Genomic DNA, 21,100 nt, shown 5'->3' on the forward strand with positions numbered 1-21,100 from the left:
TCCAACTGCGGTCTGACCAGCGCCCAATAGAGGGGAAGTATCACCTCCTTGGTTCTGTTCCTCATGCATCTGCTGATGCACGATAAAGTGCCATTAGCTTTTCTGATGGCTTCGTCACACTGATGACTCATGTTCATCTTGGAGTCCACTAGGACTCCAAGATCCCTTTCCGCTTCCGTGCCACCAAGCAGGTCATTTCCTAGGCAGTAGATATGCTGGACATTTTTCCTCCCTAGGTGCAGCACTTTGCATTTCTCCTTGTTGAATTGCATTCTGTTGTTTTCTGCCCATTTGTCCAACCTGGTCAGGTCTGCCTGTAGTTGTTCCCTGCCCTTCGGCGTGTCTACTTCTCCCCACATTTTTGTGTCATCCGCAAACTTGGACAGAGTACACTTCACTCCCTCGTCCAAGTCGCTGATGAAGACATTGAAGAGTATCGGTCCTAGGACCGAGCCCTGCGGGACCCCACTGCCCACACCCTTTCAGGTGGATACCAACCCATCCACTACAACTCTCTGGGTGCGACCCTCTAGCCAATTCGCCACCCACCAGACTGTGTAGTCATCCAAGTTACAGCCTCTTAACTTGTTCACCAGTATGGTGTGGGATACCATATCGAAGGCCTTCCTGAAGTCTAAGTATATGACGTCAACCCCTACTCTTGCGTCCAGGCATTTTGTAAACTGGCCATAAAAAGAGACTAGATTAGTCTGTACCGCCTTGGCTCTTGGTCACTTAAGAGAACATGTCTCATTCAGTGGGATCATAAATCTGCATAATTGACACATCCTTGTTCTCTCTCTCAAAGCCATGATGTGGTCCATGGTAGATTCAAGCCTAAGTACAGATACCCAAAGCACTTGCACATAAACAGCTCCCCCTCCCCAACACTAGTGGGGGGCTCACCCTCTCGCCTATCCATGCACCATGCATACTCATAATGCCAGGCCCAGTCCATAATTGAAGTCAGTCCAGCAGCCCCCCATAGGGCTTCATAAGTCAGGTTAGAATGGGGTAGGCTGGACCCCAAATGATTATCGGGAAGATGATGTCACCAATGATGAAAATCGAGGACCCCAGGAGCATAGCACTCACTCTCTATCACCCTGGAGAACGAGGAACTATGCAACATGAGGGTATCATCCTCATTGGCCATGTGAAACTTGGTGGCCCAATCATGCCCTGGACGCCTGTGTTCTGCCTGTGTGTATGTGTGTGCGCACACATGTACACACACACGCGTACACACCCCCCAGGCATCCAGGACACACACACACACACACACTAAAACTCAGGCCTCCGCGAGGTGCACACACACAGAACCTAGGCACCTGGGAGAGACACGTACACAACCAGAACCACGCTTCCCCCCCACAGAACCCAGGTGTTTGAGATGCATGCACATATACAGAGCCCAGGCATCTCACACGCACACACACACAGAACTCAGGTGTCTGGGGTGCATGCATACACACACACACACGACTCAGGCATCCAAGACACATACATGTGCACGCGCACACATACACCCATGGGGCACCCTGGGTATCATGCAAGAACCCCACCTACCAGCTGGGCTCGGCCATGCAAGCAGGCTCCAAGCCCTGCTCCACCAGCATCTGTTCTATTTGTTCTCGACCTAACTTCAAGAGCTTAGATTAAAGCTCAAAAGTTAAAGCGCTTCTATCTCAGGCTTTCTGAATGCCTGTACTTAGCCAAAATGCCCATAGGGCCTGTTCACCACTTCAATCTCATCTAAGCTCAGTTCTCACCTTCAGGCATGGACAGAAGCAGGCACAATGCCTATAGGTGAATTTCTAAATGCACAGAATGCTAGAAGTAAAATAATTTTGAAACGTGACAGAATATTACAGTGAACCAAATAAGGCACACATATTCCCCTGTAAGTGTCATGAAGAAGCAAACTGAAAAATTGCCATTCTGACAACGTGTATATTAAAATGTGCACCTGTACCTGGGTATCAATCACCAAAGGGAAAAAAAAATTCTCACCAACAAAGAAAAGAAAACCAAGTTAATGCAGCAACTTCAACCTTTTATTCAATGCACTAGAGATCTCCCCTGCTATCTAGCAGACATGGCAACATCTGTCTACCTACATTTTCAAAACAATCACACATCAGTTCTTTATACCATATTTCATTTCAATGCTGGGATATACTCTATTCAGAGGTATACAGGAAGAATAAAAATTCAGACTGCTTATGAAACTACTTAGTATGTCTGAGATCTAACACTTTCCAACTTAATGCATTATTATTGGGAACATTAGTTTCAATATGCAATTTTCAAGGGACATGAAATGTTACTAGACATGCAAACCCAAGTGGAAGAGGAAATAAATTAGGGAAAACTCTCAGAAATGTGATTCAAAACAACTGTCTTCCAGTTGTATTTTTATTAATCACCAGTACATAGTTTTTTGACCCTAAGACATAAATATTCCCTTTTTACCATTCAAGTTATTAGTCACTCCTCTCTAGATAAACTGACCGGTTTGGGAAAGAAAAACTTTTTATGCAATTTATATATACTGTTTACACACACACTTTAGATCATTGCGAGCACTGTAGTTCCATAAGGGCTAAACTTTTCTGTATATACAATACGAAGTCTTAACTATATTTCCTCAAATTCCTCATATTTTGCTTTCCACTGGAACCTTCCTTAAGAAAATCACAATTTTCCCCATGTAAAAATACAATACAAGGAGAAAGAACAAAAGGAATATGAGTTGCTAGCTTTATAACACTGTAGTACTGCTTCATAAAAGGGAATTTTACATTTTTCTTTAAACAGCTGTCAGAAGGAAAACAGGCGCACCCTTTCCGAATGTAACCTGGTACTGCTGACTAAATAAGTTTCCATTAGGTCTAGAATGATCTACTTCCATTTCTTGTGTAAACTATACTGTGTTCCAGCAAAAGCTGCTTTTTTCTGCTAAATATTTCCTTTGTGGACTTCACAGAATTGGAAAAGCCTGTTAAGGCAGAAGAGGTCTAATCTATCCTCTACTTGTGTAGTGTTGTTCCCAACAGAATGCGTCTTTAGTGGTACTCCCATATAAAGGGACATTTTTCAAACTCATCTACTAATATAATTATAACCTATTAGTGTCGAATAATAGGAGTCTCTGATTTACTGTAACCGAAAGCTATCTTCAGGAAACACACTGCACCAATCTGCTGTTCCTAAAAATTGTATAAATTGTTCTCATGATTGTTCACAGGACATCATGTGGATTTAACAAAACAAACAAAACAAAAAAACATTTTTAGGAACAGTTTGAAAAGTATAATGGGTAGAGAAGTTCTAAAGTTATCATAGTACTTGTACCTGGAGTCATACATTATGTTAGTGGAAACTGGACTGGTGCCAGTGGTGCCGTTTTACCTTTTTACGCTAGCAGAGATTCTGACTAAAGAGTAGATGATTCTGACTAGAGAGGTCAGTCATACTAGTGCTGCAATTTCAGTGCAACATGTTTGGTTTTTTACATTATCAGTTACTACAACACCAGAATGTAATGCATTACAAGGAAAAATTGATAGATATTATCTGCTTATAATATATAATGTTTATCTCTATGGCTTCTCACAATCTTGCGAATGGCTGGCACCATCTAATGGCTGCAGCCAACAGAAGATACGAGACCTAGTATTCCTACCCAAGGGTGAAGATTTCAGGAATTTCTTCTAGTTAATAAATACACCATCACAAAGACCAGGTTGATCAGGGCCACCTTTGGGAATGTGTGGTTATATTAAAAACTGGATACCTATCAATTCACAGGTGAAGTGATAATAACCATAGTCTCTTGGCACCCGTGCTTCATAAAGGAGATTGAAAGGCTAGTTACACTGCTTTCAAATCTTAAATTGTTTCTGAAGAAAACCACAGAGGGCAGTTAGGAAATCTTGACCCATTTAAATAAAGGGAGCTTACTTCTTGCCTTGGTACATACAAGAACAAATACTTGAGTATAACAAGACTAATTAGATGCTATCATTTTTTTTTAACCAGTTCTGTCTAGGGCAAATTCATACTCTAGTAGGTAAAAGCAACTGTTGGGAAAGTTCTAAAAATTTCTAGTAGAAGGTATTCAACAATCACATCTTTGCCTGGTAAACATGTCAAATATCCAAATAATTGTGATCAATTTTCATTTCATGGTGCACATCTGACTTCATAATCTCTAACTAGGTCTTTGATGTTCTAAAAAATACCGGTAGCTATCATAATTAAATCCTCTATAGCTATTCAGCTGCACAGCTCAAGTAATATTTCACACAATACCAGCAAAATGAAAGTTTACTAATTCCCAGGCCTGCTAGCATAATTGGATTAAAATTCCTAATAATTATTATTTTTAAAGGGAACTACAGATTGAAGTTTGTTACATTGCAGGAGCCACCATAACCCTTTTCCCTCCTGTCACTGCAATAGCCCTGATGTACAATAAGTGTGAAGGTCTCACTCATAATATAAATAAACAAATCATATCCAGATTAAAGTGTTTGATAGATATATCATCTGATGTCAGATACACTACTTTATTTCTTCAGAGCAATTAATCTAGATGGATAGAAACCACAAAATAATATTAAGAACCATTTACTAAGCGGCATCCTCTTTCTATGTGCTTGTTCTTTTTTACAGAATAACATCAACAACTCTGGTGCCTTTTTTCCATATCCATAATGGGGTTCTTATGGTATTACTAATCCAGGGCATGTGTGTGCATAAAGGGGAAGCCATGTGTTTTAGTAGCCAACAGTACGTATCTTACTGATTTGCATTACATGTTTTCAAGTGTCAGCACTACCTATTACCTCTGGACCATCCTCTCCAAAACCTCACATAACACACAAATATCCATGTGGAAATATATTTAAATTTAGCTCCAACAACCCTGGAAATGCAACCTAACATTTGAAAAGCTCTTTGGTCAAGCCTACATGGTAAAGTAATATAGGTTTGGCTAATTAACACGGCTGAGTGACAGAAACAATTAGCCTCCCAACATGCTAATGAACCTGCCTGGGATGTCATATCAATGGCAGCGACATTGCTTTTGGGTTTAAGTAACAGCCCATCTGAAGCAGTACCATTATAAATTTGCCAGTCACATATGTTCTTTGAGATCCTCTCATGACAAGCAATCGCAGGACCGCATTTTCAAATGTGAATAACAAAACTACAATATTTAACAATATGCTGAAAGTGGGAGTATAGTTTTCATAAGTAATTGTATAGCTTGGGAAAGATGTTAGGAAGGTTTTTAAGGCCCTGAAGAAAGGGCACGGATACCCACAATCTAAACAGTCAACACAAGCACACAAAATTATGCACAATAGAAAAAATTAACATGCAATAAGGAGCATCTAGAAGTTAGAAAAGTACAAGTACTACATCAATGTCTGTTGGACTGGCATCCTTCCAATTCAGGTCACATTATTTCAAAACATCCCATACAATGTAACTTCATCTTGAAGAATTTAGGAGCACTTTTACACATGCACCTCTATAGAGGTGGAGTGGGGGCGCGGGCAAATTAACTAGAAGAGCTCTGAGAGCAGCTTTAATTAAAGTGCCACAGTCTCAGGTATTAGCGTCCCCACGCTTCAAAATGGCAGCAGGGGCACTTGAACTAAAGCTCATTCGTTAAGCTTTTGTTCAAGCACACCCACCAATATTTTGAAGCGTATGGATTCTGTTACATGAGACACGGAGGCTGGAGCGTGGTAATTACCACACTCCAGCAGACTTGATTAATTGAATCTGCTCTGACACGCTGTAACTACAGCACATCGAGCAGCCAAGCAGCATGTCTACAGGCACCTTAAAGTAATTTGCAATCATAACAACTCTTACAGTATCTTTGAGTTGTCCTATCCCTCCCATCATTGCTGAAGAAATATCATAGTCCTATTTTTCCTATCAGTAACGATAGAGTAAACTGTTATTAAAAATAACAGAGGAAAACATTAATCATGTACGCAGTAAGTAAATCATTGGGAAGCCTTGTCTCATCCTTGTTCTACTTTTTATCGTACTCCTAAATCAGGCCACCTTAATGAAGTCTTTACCAGCAAAGTTGGTGTTTGCCTTCTAACTCACCTTGCTTATTTCAATAAGCTCATTTCAAACTTCTGATTTATTTTTAAAATGTTTTACTGAAGGACAGTCCTTTATGGGGTAACTTACTGTTTGGTAAAGAACCATTAAGATTTAAGTGTCATAGCTGGATGACAGCACCAGCCTCCACTCTACGATTTACACGGCAGCATTCAGTAATGGTGCAGGTGAAAAACGATGAACGACAGTTATGCCATCTAAGTTAGGAGAAGGAACAGACTTAGTATCCAAATATGAATTCTAATTTTGTGTATACAAATTGGGTAATTAGCTGCCTATAACTGTATCTGCTTACCTAAACAAAGGTGGAAATTATCCTATAAGCTGTGTATACCATTTGGAAGCTGGATTGTAGCCAGAGTGAGAATCTGGTCAAAAAAGTCTTCGCTACTGCAGATTTTTGTAGGAGGCTCTTCTATACTAGCATGAACAAAGAAAAGTAGCCTTATGATACTGGGTCTCCTTACACTGTAATTCCATGCATGACTGCAGCACAAAGAAGGCATATCCAAGTGAGCTTTTATCTAGTGTGGGTAACAACAAAAGCAAAGATACAGCAACACCGATATCAGTATGAGCTAGAAACCCAACTAAATACTGAAATCCCTGACAAGTTTTGTAGATCCCTCCTTCACAGGCTAATCCAGTGTCTGACAGGATATTTACTCTGGGTTTTTCCTCCATGTGCTGATGGCAGCCGCCTCTCTCTTGCCCATTCCCTCACCATCTCTTCACTTCCAACTCACACCACCTGTTGTTCTCCATGCTTTTTAATCTTTCCCCATTTATCTAATTATTTTTATCCTCTTCCCTTCACTGTCACTTTGGTCTTCTTTTATCCATCCCTTCAGCTAATCTTCACTCAAAATACAAAAACTGTGGCATTCAAGATCTCAGTTGCAGGACATCCCATTTTTTCACTCAGTCTGTAAAGTCAGATTGCAACCCCTTACCCCCAAACATCTAGTTTTCTCTCTTTAGTCTGTAAGTTCTTTAGGTCAAGAACTTTCTCAAACACACAGTACAATAAGTCCTGATCAAGCCATGTTCTCTCAATACTATTAGATACAAATAAATGATACTAACAAATCAAGCATAAGTGTACTTAAACAGATTTCAGAAAATGAAAGTAAATATTTCTTGATTTTTTTTTTCAATATTATTGCAATATACAGTTATTTTAGTTCAACAAAAGCAAGCCCAGTAGATAAATGCATCTGAAATATCTCACAACTTTTAGGCCATTTCTGCCCGGAGAAATACATACCAAATTCCCACTGAGATCGGTGAAGAATTTTAAAATATGGATGAGGTTATTATTTGGCTCAAGTTTCAACAGTATGTAATACTCTGCAAAGAAAATCTAATGACTATTTAGGATTCTATTCCTGATGATCCCTTCCCAGAGAAAGACCACAAAAACTCCACTGAAAATTCAACCAAATTCTGTTTATTCTACATCCTCCCCAAGGAGGCCTCTTCAGACTTTTGCAAAGTGTACACTAAAGAAAGACCTCACTGGAGATAGATTATTTGTGGCCACAGGGTACAGGCCAAGGAGAAATGGCCTTAAATTGCAGTACATTTAGGTTTTATATTAAAATGATGTTTCTCACTTTGAAGATGGTTAAGCACTGAATAAAGCTACACAGAGAAATTATGGAATCTCCATCCTTGGAAGTTTTTAAGAGAGGTTATATTGGACTGGAATGGTTTAGTCAGGAATGATCCTGCCTTGAGCAGGTGTTTATACAGTTTGACCCCAAGGGGTCCCCCTCCAGCCCTACTTTTCTATGATTCTATGATGCAGAAGATCTGCAAAGCAAGATGCCTACAAGAAAAGATAATGGCTAGAGTTGTCCATCTGTGATCACTTCAGGTTCAAATAAATATACTCAAGCCTGCTTTCTTCTTCTATATATTCTCCTACTTTTCAAACAGTTTCTTAGTCACTGAGCTTGACTACTGTACATCCTGTTGCATTTGAACTTCACTTATTTCTCAAAAATATATTTACCATCCACACAAAGGAAACCTTGACTCCAGATCTACATTGGGTTCTTTTAGAAAGCAACCACAAAACAAGGAAATATCCTTAAGATGACTCCTCCATTAGTTTGAGTCCTCTTATATCCTGTTTTTACCATCGCAAGGCATTGATAAATTGCAGAATCTTGTTCCAACCTTGTGATTCCTCCCTCTACCACATACACAATCTACCTTCAATTCTGCTATGCTTGTGGGGAGATGGAAAAAAAAATCCTGTACTTTCATATACGTTTCTCTTGTGGACTGAAACCTGGTCTCTTCTTTTTGGCATGCAAAAACTACGTGTCACCTTTTGACCCACTGTAAGACTGTGCCAGAACTCTAATAGCAGAGGGCACTGTGGTAGCAACTCCCCAAACAATGCAAGTTATATTAGTAGGAACATAGTGGTGAGGCAATTTGCAAGAGCTGTTATGAAACCAAAGTGTTCTTGGCTTTGTTGCACCATTTAAAAGATATTTTTTACTGATGACTATTACACTTAACACACTAGGCCTTGCATTACTGCAAACCACAGTAAAAGAAGACAATTCCAGTTATATTCAACATTAAAATATAGAGTTCCTTAAAGAAAGGGTCAATAATGTTTGGCCTGTAGGCCAGATTAGGCCTGAGGGATGGAGGAAGGGGGGCAGGGTGAAAATTACCGACACATGATTGTACGCACACCAGCCCCTAAAAGGAATGCGATTTAAACTGCCAGCTGCCACGCCAGCACACATTGCTCTGTGCCAAGGGCTGGTCTCTCTTGCCCTCCTGCAACTCCACTCATCCTTGCCACTAAATTAGCCATTTTCCACTTGCATTGGCCACACTTTCTGATGCCATGTGGTATGCAAAGATTTCAGTAGGAGAAAGTGGCACAGAGCAGGAAGGGCTCGGCTGGAGAGCTGCAGAGGGACTAAGTGGCCTGTGGCACCTGCCAGAACACAAGCACCAGCCTGCCATTCAAAATGGTTGTTGGCCTCCATCTTAAAGTACATAATTACACCTCTGTTTCTACAGATCTTGTTGTTGAATAATTCATTCAGACTCACTGTTTAAAATTTCCCTGTGCTTAGGTTTCAAATACATACTCAGAGCTCTGTGTCTGGCCAAGTCTCTCCACACTGCTGGGACACAACAAAGTATTTTTTGGATTTCTTTAGGATGGAAATAAATATGCAGGTTACACACCCAGAACCAAAAAGCACTTTTATAAACATGCTATCACCATTCCTTGTGGGCTGAAGACTAGGCGGGGGGACAGGGAGGAAAGGCTGCTGCTTTGCTTGTTCTCTTTTTCCTTTTATCTATGGAATCCGTCTATTTGGCAACCTTGGCAAAACAATGTTGCAGCACATAGGCTACTGCGCAAAAGGCATTTTCTGGTTAAAGGGTAACTTTTAGCATATTTCATTTAATATTTTTAGCCATTCTGTAAAGTAGTGACATCACCACAAAACAAAGTGTAACAAGCAATTACTTGGCAAAAAAGCTGGTCTCCAGCAATATGAAGGAAGCTTGGCCCAGGATCTTTGAGAGTCTCAACCTCTGGCACAGTAATAATCTACTCCTCCTCTTTAGCAGCAGCAATGTAATGCACCCTTATAACTACTGCTGTGCACAGTAAGAGTTCTAACAAAATAGGACATGGATATAATCCAGTCAAGGGGCCTTACAACTATGGAAAGTTCCTTGTCTGCATCCAAATGTGCATTTGTCACATCCATTAACTACTTCTCCTTCATAGCATTAATGATACTGGATCAGGGATGGACAAAATATGGCCCATGGGTCAGATCTGGCCCACAGAGGAATTTTGCCCAGGCTGCAACAGGTCCCGTGGCCCAGGCATGGAAGCAGCCCGGGCCATGGTGCATGCAGCTGGTCCTGCCTTGCCCAAACACTGCTGTCCAGTCTCCATGCAGACCAGCCCCTAGACACAGTGTCCTCACTGAGGCTCCCGCCACTGCCACTACACCAATCCGCTCTGTATCACTATGCCCCGCACTGAGCTGTCAGGGCTGGGGGCTACTGCTGCCACAAAATCCCAGGCCAAGGGGCTGGCACAAGACAGGGGTGCCCCAGCACTGCCTGCCTCTCTTGGCCCTGGCTACCACTTCCAAGTGTGTGGCAGGGCGAACACTGAGTGATGTGGAGTTGTCGCTGAGTCTACACACTCCAGGCCAGGGGAGGAAATGGGCAAGAGGAGGGAGGCTACATTCCCCCCATTTGGTGGGTTCGGTGGTAATATGTGGCCGTTTCCTGCCCCTGCCTCCCCCACTTGGCTCCCAAGCTCCCTCCACGGGGGTTGCAGCCCTCCTTTCCCCTTCATGGGTGCTGTGGCTCCTCAGCAAGACCCAGCTGCAGCTTCCAGTTCCAGTTCCAACCCCATGCTGTCACTGTCCTGAGATGCTAGCCCCAGATGGAGCTCCCCACCCAGCTGCATGCTGGGCAGGGAGCCACACAGGCAGGGTGCAGAGGCTGGCAGGGAGTTGCAGCTGGGGCCAGGGCCTGGGCCGGGATTGTGGGTCAGTGACTGCATTAGGCCAGGGCAGGGCAGAGCTGCCATCTGCTCCCTGCAGGCCCCTGCCCACAGAACCCGCACCCATCACAGGGGCGACCTGGCTCTGGGTCTGCACTGTCAATGGCCCATGACCCTGCCCTATGCTCTTGGCCTCACCTGCCCATCCCGCTCCTGAACACCACTGCCCACATAGGCAGTTTTGGCGAGTTGCTGTGTGGGGATGAGGCAGGGGTGCTGACCCAGCCCATAACAGCTCGCCAATATTCCCCATGTGGCCCACGGGCCCAAAAAATTGCTCACTCTTGTTCTGGATGCTTTCTGATGCCCCAACATCTGCTTCTTGAACTCAAGCTCTGTGGGTCCATGAGTTTCCAAGACCTCAATCTTCCCATAACCCACCTGTGCTCACTCCATTAAAAGTATCAGTGTTTCTACAATCAAATCAACATACATGGGAAATCCATTTTTTAAATTAATCTGAATTCAACAATGGCAATACAAATTATTATACATTTAATGCTGTATAAAGCCTAAGCGTAAGACCTGGACCAGTTTTCTTTTAATCTAATAATTAGTATTCAGTCAAGACTTTTTATGCAACAATTATTGCTAAGAAACAGCCAAAAAAACTTGAATGTACACATCACTTGAATTATTCTAATTCTCATTATATTATAAATATATTATAATATTTCTTTAGTGAAGAAAATATACACAAAGCTAATCACACCACTAGAAAAAATAATATTGCACTCTGGGATAAAAGAAAAACACTGTTATTGGAAAGAAGCTTCTTCTGCAGCTTGCCAAACAGCAACCAGCCTTCCACACAGCAGAAATAGCTTTATACGGTTGCTATACAACATAATCAGTGGGACTTTGAGAATTACTCTGCTGTTTCCAAATATAGAATGATATATAAAATGTCCATGTTTTGCATCAGGATATTTTGAAGGGTATCAGGTTACTGATGAAAGCAAACAAGGCTGTCATTAGGAAAAAGTCAGGATGAGGACAGGCTACTAATCACAGAGCATTTCAGTTTCTTGACCATGTTAGAGAAAGACATATAATACGAGGCAGAAAGGTAGTGTGGCTATGATCAGATTGTTTCTCTGCTAAAATTTTAATCTCAAAAGGATCTTACCTCTTAGAATTATAGTAATAGTTACCTAACCAGGAAAGATTTCTTTGCTTCCTTAATTTTTCTGTAAGAAATTTTCATATATAGCGCTGACATGTGGGCAGGCTGACTTGGGGTCTTGCAGCAACCCACTATTAAAATTCAGCCAGTGCAACAAAAAGAACTTCGGGATGATTTATCTGATACAGAAAGGATTTGGTCATGTTCTGGATACTATTAAACCACACCTCCCAGAGACCCATTCCTTAAAGCTCATCAAAACATTTCTACCTGTGGAATGAACCATATTGTACCAGATGGCATGTCATTTTGAAACCATTCTTGACCATCATGTAGAAGTCTTTGCTTCTACAAATCCCGTATTGAAATATTCACAAGATTTTCAAGAAAAAAGTAACAAACTGGCTGCAAGTGAGCTCTGCACAGCAAAATCCCTGAAAGGCCACAAAAAACATAAATCCTCCTATTATGAGAAGGATTCCCAGTTAAGGAAGCAGTTCAAGAAAGAAGTCGGCTTCATCATCAGCAGGAGGCGAGTTGTTGTGTAACCCCTTGCAGCAATAAGCAGATGTGGTTCTTTTGTTTGTTTAACTCCTGCCTGCTGTCATTTTTCTGGGGATTGTGCCCATTTGTGTGAGTTACCAATAGACAAACAGCAAGGTCAAAACACAGCTTCAATATTTCTAGCAAAGAACACTTTAACATGTTTTCTAAGGAGAGCCACCTTTATTCCTGGCTAAGGTTAGCAGAAAGCACATACATTTAAATAACAAAATATCTTAATGAATGTGCATTCTCCTCCTTCTAAAAGCCAATGCACCCCCAGTACACATTTTTTTTAAGAGCTGAAGAGGGTTTTGAGAACAGCATCTTGTTAAATTATTAGCTGTTCATTCCAGACAGATACTAATTTCCTCACATTGCTTCTACTAGGAAGTAACATTTTAAACCTATTTTGTCAGGCAGCTCTTGAACTGAGGATGTTTTCTTTGGCCACGAACACACTAGAAACCTAATTGTTTAAGGACCTGAATGAACACGAAGTGGCAGAACTACAGCCCACATTGTGGAGAAAACAGAAAAAAGCTTTCATGAGGTATACCAAAGTCTAGCTCAGAGTATCTAATGTGATATGGCACAAACCTTGAAAAGTGTGAAGTTCCCTCAACTTACAAAAATTTCAATGGGAGTTAAGGGTATTCTTCCCTTTGCAGGATCATGCATTAAAAAGGATCTCATTTCAGGACTTTGAGGAACTAACTAGTACCTACCTTAATAATGATCCCAATGAATCTTGCAAGCAACTGTTCTTTATGAAAAGGTCTATATGAGCACTAATATTTTACAATACTACTACTTTTCAAGTATTATTCTTACATTATCAATGATTAGTGTCATTATCCTCATAATACAGGTTGGGAAATGAGCACAGACAATATTTGTGACTGTACAAAGCTGATGGCTAGAAAATGCTATTATAATTTATTATTTAAAGGTTTGCTTTTGGGAATTGGCTTGTAGGTAGAGTAGATATGCATTAGAACAATGGTCCAGGGCAATGGCAAGGGTCAATTGGTTTCTAAAAGCCTGTTTGTGACAAGTTTCCTTCAAAACCCACCATGTCCAACACAGGCAAGCAGCAAACAGACACAGAGACTGGGAAATTAAGGACATATACCACACTGTTCCATAACAGAAATAAGGGACTCTGCCACATTGGCCAGGTCAGTGCCCAACTGCAAGGCCCTTAAGAGTTCTGGTTTTCGTAGAAGGACCAATTAGGGAGACACCAGAAAAACCCAAATTAGGATGTGTGCATGTGATGGGTTTGTGAAACAAAGGAATATGCTGACAGGACAGAATGTGGACAGTATGACAATCAAAAGGAGACCAATCAATGATGCTCAAATACGAAGAGTCATCACAGAGGGAAAAGGATATAAAAGGAGAGATTTCAGAGCAGCAAAAGGTCCCCAAGAGGGGAACCTGAGGCCACCATGGACAGAGGGCACACCAAAGGTCCATCTCATCCACCCCACTGGGTGGGCAGGGGGGTGATTCTTGGCCTCCAACATCCAGGATGCTGACATCTGACCTTCAAGAAAGCACCTCAGGGTGAAGCTGGTCAGACATATCTAGACTCTGTGAACCCTGGGACTGGTAGATATATAATGCAATTATATATATATATATAATGCAATAATTGTTTGCATTATTCTTATCTGCTATCACTATGTATCATTTAAATTTGCCTATTATCAAATAGAGGGATTGTGGTCAGTCTGAGGGTTTGGGTACACCCAGAATAAGGTATCTGGGTCTTAAATCCAGTGCCGGCAAAAGTCTCAGAATGAATCAATGGTAGAGCAAAGAACAGAGCCCAAAGTGTCTTACTCCAAGTGCTCTAGCCACTAAGCTATGGTTTCTCCAGTTTCAGATATAAGACAAGACTGGAGGCCTTTCATAATTTTCCTTTATGCTGTTAGGCAAATCACGCCACCTGACATGAGAAAAGGGAATGACATAAAACAAAGTGTGAAAAATCATTTCAGAAGACTGAGATAAAGGGCAGCATTCAAGAATTTCACAATCCCTTATGTGAAGGATCATAATATGGTATTTGATCTGGCAATGACTGCAATAAATGAAGTCCACTGATCAGTAATGGTGTAAGTGACCCCAATTATTATTTAACACCTCAGACAACTTGTAAACATTCCGATACTGTTAATTTCTATGTTGTTCACTTCCAGTTTTTCAATTGATTGGTCCATTTTTTTCTCCTTTTAAACTGTATGTTCCCATTCTGCACAGCATTTAGACCTTCCTTATGCATTATGGGGACAAAAATGTATCTCAAAATAAGTCAGTAAATGAAGCACACAAGTCAGGCATACTTTGTGTTAAACATAGAGAAATTTGCTGTCTGATGAAAAATAAAACAGGCTCTTGAACTTTAAAAATTACAAAGAATGAGATGATTTTTGGTAGTAAAAATCTTACTCTGGAGTCAGTAATTTTTCAGAAAGATTAACACAGCGTATGCAGTAATGCCCATAATTAGCTATGGAGAGTATGGAAAGCACAATAACTTACATGCTGTTTGGATTCAGTTACTTATACTGTTGATACATAACCTGGCACACTTGTGACAAGTGGAGGTAGAGGCCCTACACACCTTTTAAAAATTAATATGGCTAGGAAAAAAAAAAACTCCACCATCCTTTTTCCATCAAGGGACATCTAAACTATTCTATGGTGATGGTGTTTTGGAAGTCTAATTTTATTTTTTTATCATCAGGCCACAGAAAGTCTGCTGAAAAAGAGATCAGGTTAACTTTTTGAGTCTAGATCTATCTACTCAATAGATTCAGCCAGGAATTTAATGCCAAGAGAAAATAGTAGGTAAGCATGAAAGCTGAAGTAATTTATCACCACTATCTTTTCAACAGATAAGCATTTCTTTGTTTGAACAAATACACATTATAGTACATGAAACCAAAAATGTTTTAAACAGCACAGTTTCCAAACTGGGGGAATTTCTGTGTATTCAAACTTTAAAAAATACTAAGCATAGAGGCTATGATGTATATACTTTATTATTAATTTTGATCTAAAGTGACAAATGATAAATAACTGTACTAAAAATATTTTTGAGTTTCCCTTTAAATACAAAAACACTATTCAGGTTTGAATTTTTGCAATACTTGAAAAATGTGAAAAGGCATATTTAAATTATCAAATTTATCTATGGAAAAAGTGAAAAACTGTCCAACTGGAAAGTAGTTTGGTTTACAAGTTTAAAAAAAACCCAACTTCTTCTTGAACTTCCAACCTTACACATTCAAAGTCAACTCAGAGTCTAGCTGAGTTTTTTCCATACCATGCATCACTAACAGTCATAAAATTCTCCAGACCCACAGCTACATACCTCTGCAACCTTATTGTCCTGCATTTGTCCTCTCAATAGTCCCTCCATAACCAAGTCCCTCTTTCATTACTGGAGTTAGAGGAGTGGAATTTAGTTTAAAAAAAATTTCACTGACAATATATCACCCTACAGCCACAAGGAAAAACCCAGCTCCATCGTCTCTATAATCACCTTTCAGGTACCTGAAGACTCTTATCAACCCCCTCCTACACCCTGATCAGTCTTCTCTTCTCCACACTGGAGTAACCATAACTCTCTTTCGATCTCTCTTCATAAGCCAGACCTCTAGGCTAGGGACAGACATTATACATAAACCAGTTTAAGTGATCAGAAACTGGTTTAAACCTGTAACAGAACAGACGTTCAGTGCACATAAACCAGTTTGAAAATGGCTGAATCCAATTTGAGATAAACAACCTAGTTGAATGTACTATCACACTTAACTGATTTGGGTCAAACCAGTTTATGCAATGTCTATCCCAGACCCCTTCCTGGTTTAAGTTAAATCAAAAGTCCCCCAGCATCCCAGCATACTCTCTGGGCTGGGCTGGGCAGGCCTCTCTGCTCCAAGGACTTGGGCTGGCCCCTCCCCTCTGCTCCCTCACTGCAGTTCCAGCAGAGACTTCATGTACACCAGGGTCTGTCTGGCTTCCTCCTGCTCCCTCCTCCCCCTCACCACTCAGTGCTGAAGCAGGGATTATCCCCTCTGACTTACATAGACACCTCTCAGCTTTAGCTAGCATACCACATGCTGGCTACAGTCCATACTATGGCAGACAGGACAAAGGCAGACAGGCACTTAGGGCTCTTTGGAGCCAATCCACGGGTAGCTGGTAACGTTCCCCCATTCCTTCCTTGGAAAAAGTTGTTTAAGAAGAGCCTGAACTCATGAGAGATCCCTTTGTTTTGCTGATGGGGTGATAAATGGTCCCTACTGTATAAATCCCTGGCTCCCTTGATGACCAACAAGGGAGGACCTCTCTCTAATCAGAGCATCCTGCCATGGCCTGGCCACGCCCCCCTCAGCTCAGCTCTGTGGAAGGGAAGGGAGGGCTATTCTAGCACCCTCAGGCTTCTAGCCTGAGCCACTGCAGGCATGTGCCTGCATTTTTTCAGTCCAGAGGCGATGTCTGTGCAGTTACAAACTGAGTCAGCCTAGATAGGTTAGACTAGCCTACAAAGATTGAATCAATTCAGGCTCAAGCTTCTTGAATGTCTGTCCCTAGCCCTAATCATTTGTGTTGCTCTGCACTGGACTCTCTCTAGTCTGTCCGCATCCGTCTTCAAGTGTCAGACCCAAAAATGGACACAGTACTCCAGATGAGGCCTCATCAGAGCTGAACAGAGCAAAAGAATCACTTCCCTTGATTTGCAAGTGACATTCTTGTTAAAAAACCCAACAGCATACTGGACTGTATTTCTTTTTTTGCAACAAGAGGACACACACATGGTTACAAATGAAATATAAAATCAAAATCTCTCTGTTATAAAGAATACCAAGAACAAAAAAATACAAAGGGAGTTAGAACAGATGGGTCACAATCAGGAAGAATGTATGGGATATTAACTTTATAAAATTCTGTTGTGTATTCAAGTTGTAGCAAGGGAAATTTAAGTTTTTCCTAATATCTAACTTGCTCACTAGGAGGGTAGTAAAGCACTAGAATAGGTTACCCAGAAAGGTTGTGGAATCTCCATCCTTGGAAGTTTTTAAGGCAAAGCCTTGGCTGGTATGATATAGTTGAGGATGGTCCTACTTTGAGCAGGGGGTTAAAATAGATGACCTTCCAAGGTCCCTTCAAGCCTTAATTTTCTATGATTCTATTATTCTGTTTTACTAAGTCATAGGAATTAGGAATCTATGAAGTATTAGTGTGAGAAAGAGTGAGCAAAATATGTTTTTCCCCCCATACAGCTTCTTTTTCAGCACGAGTAATAAAACTGGGCCATGTATCCATCCTATTTTGACACTAATGTCAGCAGGTCTGACTGCTGATATACACAAGGGTCAATGGTCTGTTGCGTTAGAGTTTCATTTTTAAAGTAGAACTGCAGCTTACAACAAATCAAAATTGTTCCTGTGTGAAAACTTTACCTGACCTATTCTGATTTATCAAACAAGGCTGCACAAATGTTTTCTGGTCAGAATGAGATTGGCATCATTGGTCTGTTTGTCTGACCTTCTGTAGCTAGTGGCCATTTGAATGGGGAGGAGGCAGAAAAGCAGACATAACGAAAAGGAACTGAGATGGACTTGACAGTCATCAGGGAAAGGAGACAGCCTAATAAAAAAGGATAGGAGTGGGCAGGAAAAGTCCAACACCAAATGTGGTGCTCCTGGAAAAGAGGCAGAACGCATCACAGGCAATAGGCTTGAAGGGGAAATACAGTCTGGGAGGGTGTTAGGACACTGGGCAGCCTCTGGGGAACAGAAAAGTGCAGAAAGTGAACTACATGAGTTTCACTTTTGCTTCAATGATTGCAAAAGCTACATGACAACTAAGGTTGGATTAAAAAATACAAGTGCCTGCCCCAGGCTGTTTAGTAACCCATGCCCATCTCCTATGATAGGGGTAGCAAACTGGTCTAGCCCTATGGGCCAGAGAAGAGGCATGGGGCCAGTCCATATGCCCATAAACCACATGCCCTGCATGCCACATGCACCACACAACCAAGACAGGTCCTCTGCAGCCTGCTTTGACCAGCCCCATGTGGAGCACATGGGCCAGGCCAGGGCACACTACATGCAGCTAGCAGGCCAGACCAGAAGCACACCGTTTGTGATATGTGTGTCCTGTCAGAGACCCACAGACAGAACTGAAAGCCACACTTGGCCAACGAGCCATCTCTCTCTTGTCCCATGGCTAGTGACCTACCAAATTCATGGTGGAAGTAGGGTGCACTGTGGCTTCTTTAATTTTGCAGGTTCCCCCGCACCTCTCACACTGTCGCTGACTGGTGGAGGGGACCCATTTGCAGCTCACTCCTGATCAGGGGAGGCAAAAGCTGGTTTAAATATGGCACCATTTTTGCTTCCCACCACTGATTGGCTGAGGGACCCTGGACGATCCTGCTGTTTGCTGCTGACTGGTGGGGAGGCAAAAATGGAACCATGTTTAAAACCACAGTTTTAGCTTCCTTGCTGATTGCAGCAGGATCCTCCACTAATCAAAAGCAAGGAGGGGGCAAGGGGCGAGGTGTGCGCAGAGGAACATGCAAGATTAAAGAAGCCACCGCACACACTACTTCTGCCATGAATTTAGGTCCCTACCCATGGCATTACAGATACTATGCCAATTCCTGCCATTGTTTATATTACACAATATACATGAAAACATGCTGAAGTTCAAGCTGCAGAGTAGAAATGTATCATTTAAAAGATCATCTTACTTCCAGTCCCTTCAAACCTTTTAGCCAAAGGTCATCCTCACTGTGCCCTTACAATTCTTACAACACTGAAGAGTTTGTAAGATGCTTATTGGGTATCACACTAGCAACAATGCCAGACAACATATGCATACCCTCATGGATGATAAACCCTTCTGCCCACTGCTAAATCAATGGAAAATAGATATGCCTGAATTGGTCAGAGCCCTACAAACCTGAACAGGCCAAATGCTGCAAAGCTGCAACCCAGTTTGCAGTGAGGCTGGAGCAGCACTGAAGAGGCTTTTGACTAGGTTCAAAACCACAGACAAGTGGAGAGACACTAGTGGGGCACATTTACTACTAAAAGCAAGCCTTCAACCATTTCTTTTTCCCTTTTCCCTTGAGTTTTTCATACAGATAATTCAAAAATAATGACTGCACGAAGTGAAGAAAGTCAGAGAGTTGCAGGAAAGATGATGATTTGGTATAATGAGGTTACACATTGTAATTTAAAGCAAAGACAACAGTATGTCTGCAACATCTACAGCAGCAGTTCTCAACTGGAGTGCCACAAGCCCCTTCCAGGGGTGCCAGCACATAGGTGCTGCCACAGCCAGGTTGAGGCAGATCAGAAAGGCTAGAAACTCTTCTAGAGCCTGAAACTCTTCCTGCAGAGGCAGATGGGACTGCCTGTGCCCCTCTGTTTCCAGGAAATGCAGGTTCAGGCCAGGAAGGACTATGACAGCTGCTGAAGCCCTTTGCCCTGCCTGTCCAGGCTGGGCTGGAGCAGTCCTTTGTGCTGCCTGCCTGGAGGATCTGGGTGCAGAACACCCAGGACAGGTAAGACCACTCACCTTCCCTCCTCCCCATCACACTCCAGGGACACAGGGGAGCTCTGCACAGGGCACAACACTTAATAGTTGTCCCTCTGGTCCTGCCTGCTTTAGGGTCATCAGAAAACCCTAATACAGGCAGAAGCACACAGCATCACCCTGGCTGAGAACCACTGAGGTAAGTGGAGGCAGGATAACAATGGTTCTCAGCTAGGGGTGCCAACAAATTCAAAAAGTATGGATGCCCTGACTCTGGGAAGGTTAGGAACCACTTGTCTACAGCAGCAAAAGTGCACGATCATTTTGTCCATTTTTTTTAACTTTAACACAAGGACATTTATTTCCTGTTGATATACAGTATTGCTGCAAGCCCCCTCACCAATTTAGGATGGTAATGTTTACCTTTCCCTTTCCCTTTCTCTGCCCCATGAGCAGGCAGAGAAACAATAGTATATTGTGTAAATACAGGGGAGACATGCATTAATTTCCAACCCATCACATAATCTGATGAGATTTCCCATGAGATCTCCTAACAGGTTGCAGCACTGTGAGCCATTATTTCCATATTTATTGGAAATAACGTCTGAGCCAAGCAACGCACAATATTCCCACTGTGAGGTCTCATGACAAGAATGAAATTAACTCTTCTTGTTGCTGTATGTGCCAAGGGTATTTTTTTGGAATCTTACAGCATTTACCCCAAATAACTAAATATTCCCTTCATGTTGTTGTGATCCAGCATGTTACACACCACCATAATCTGAGGCTTATTGAAAAACTGACTTTTGACCTAAATTCCCCCTGCATTTATTGGACTCATCTGCTATCACATATAGTGGCATAAAACTGTTGCAATTGTATTGCTTTCAAGTGCTGGTATTTCTGATTTATGCCACTGTAGAATCTGAACTGCATTTTGATTGTTCAAGGATCTTTTAAGATGCAAATTATTGACAAGGCAGACCTTAATTAAAATGAACCTGTGATGTAGACTACAGGATACTAGTGATGAGCTAAGAAAGCTTTATCATTTTTTATTAATAATATTACAGCAGTATTAAGAAGCCCTACTGTGCTAGGTTCTGTAAAAGAACAAAGACACCATT

The 21,100-nt window shown here is 41.6% G+C and overlaps 1 protein-coding gene across 32 annotated transcripts in view; it reads right to left on the reverse strand.

Moving 5' to 3' along the window:
• Positions 1–21,100, reverse strand: part of ENOX1 (ecto-NOX disulfide-thiol exchanger 1) — a 542,128-nt gene that overhangs the window by 397,967 nt on the left and 123,061 nt on the right. For 3 of the 32 annotated variants that reach the window (XM_025196191.1, XM_025196194.1, XM_025196188.1), the window contains 2 exons: positions 6,455–6,579; positions 6,229–6,356 (listed from right to left, as the gene is read on the reverse strand). The exons of 27 other annotated variants lie outside the window; for them this stretch is intronic. The gene's annotated coding sequence lies outside the window, so the exon portion shown is untranslated. The remainder of the gene's footprint in view (positions 1–6,228; positions 6,357–6,454; positions 6,580–21,100) is intronic. 2 more of the 32 variants (XM_025196192.1, XM_025196190.1) reach the window with 1 other exon arrangement.

Source organism: Alligator sinensis, unplaced genomic scaffold (genome assembly GCF_000455745.1).
Source record: "Alligator sinensis unplaced genomic scaffold, ASM45574v1 scaffold59_1, whole genome shotgun sequence".
NCBI lineage: Eukaryota > Metazoa > Chordata > Crocodylia > Alligatoridae > Alligator > Alligator sinensis.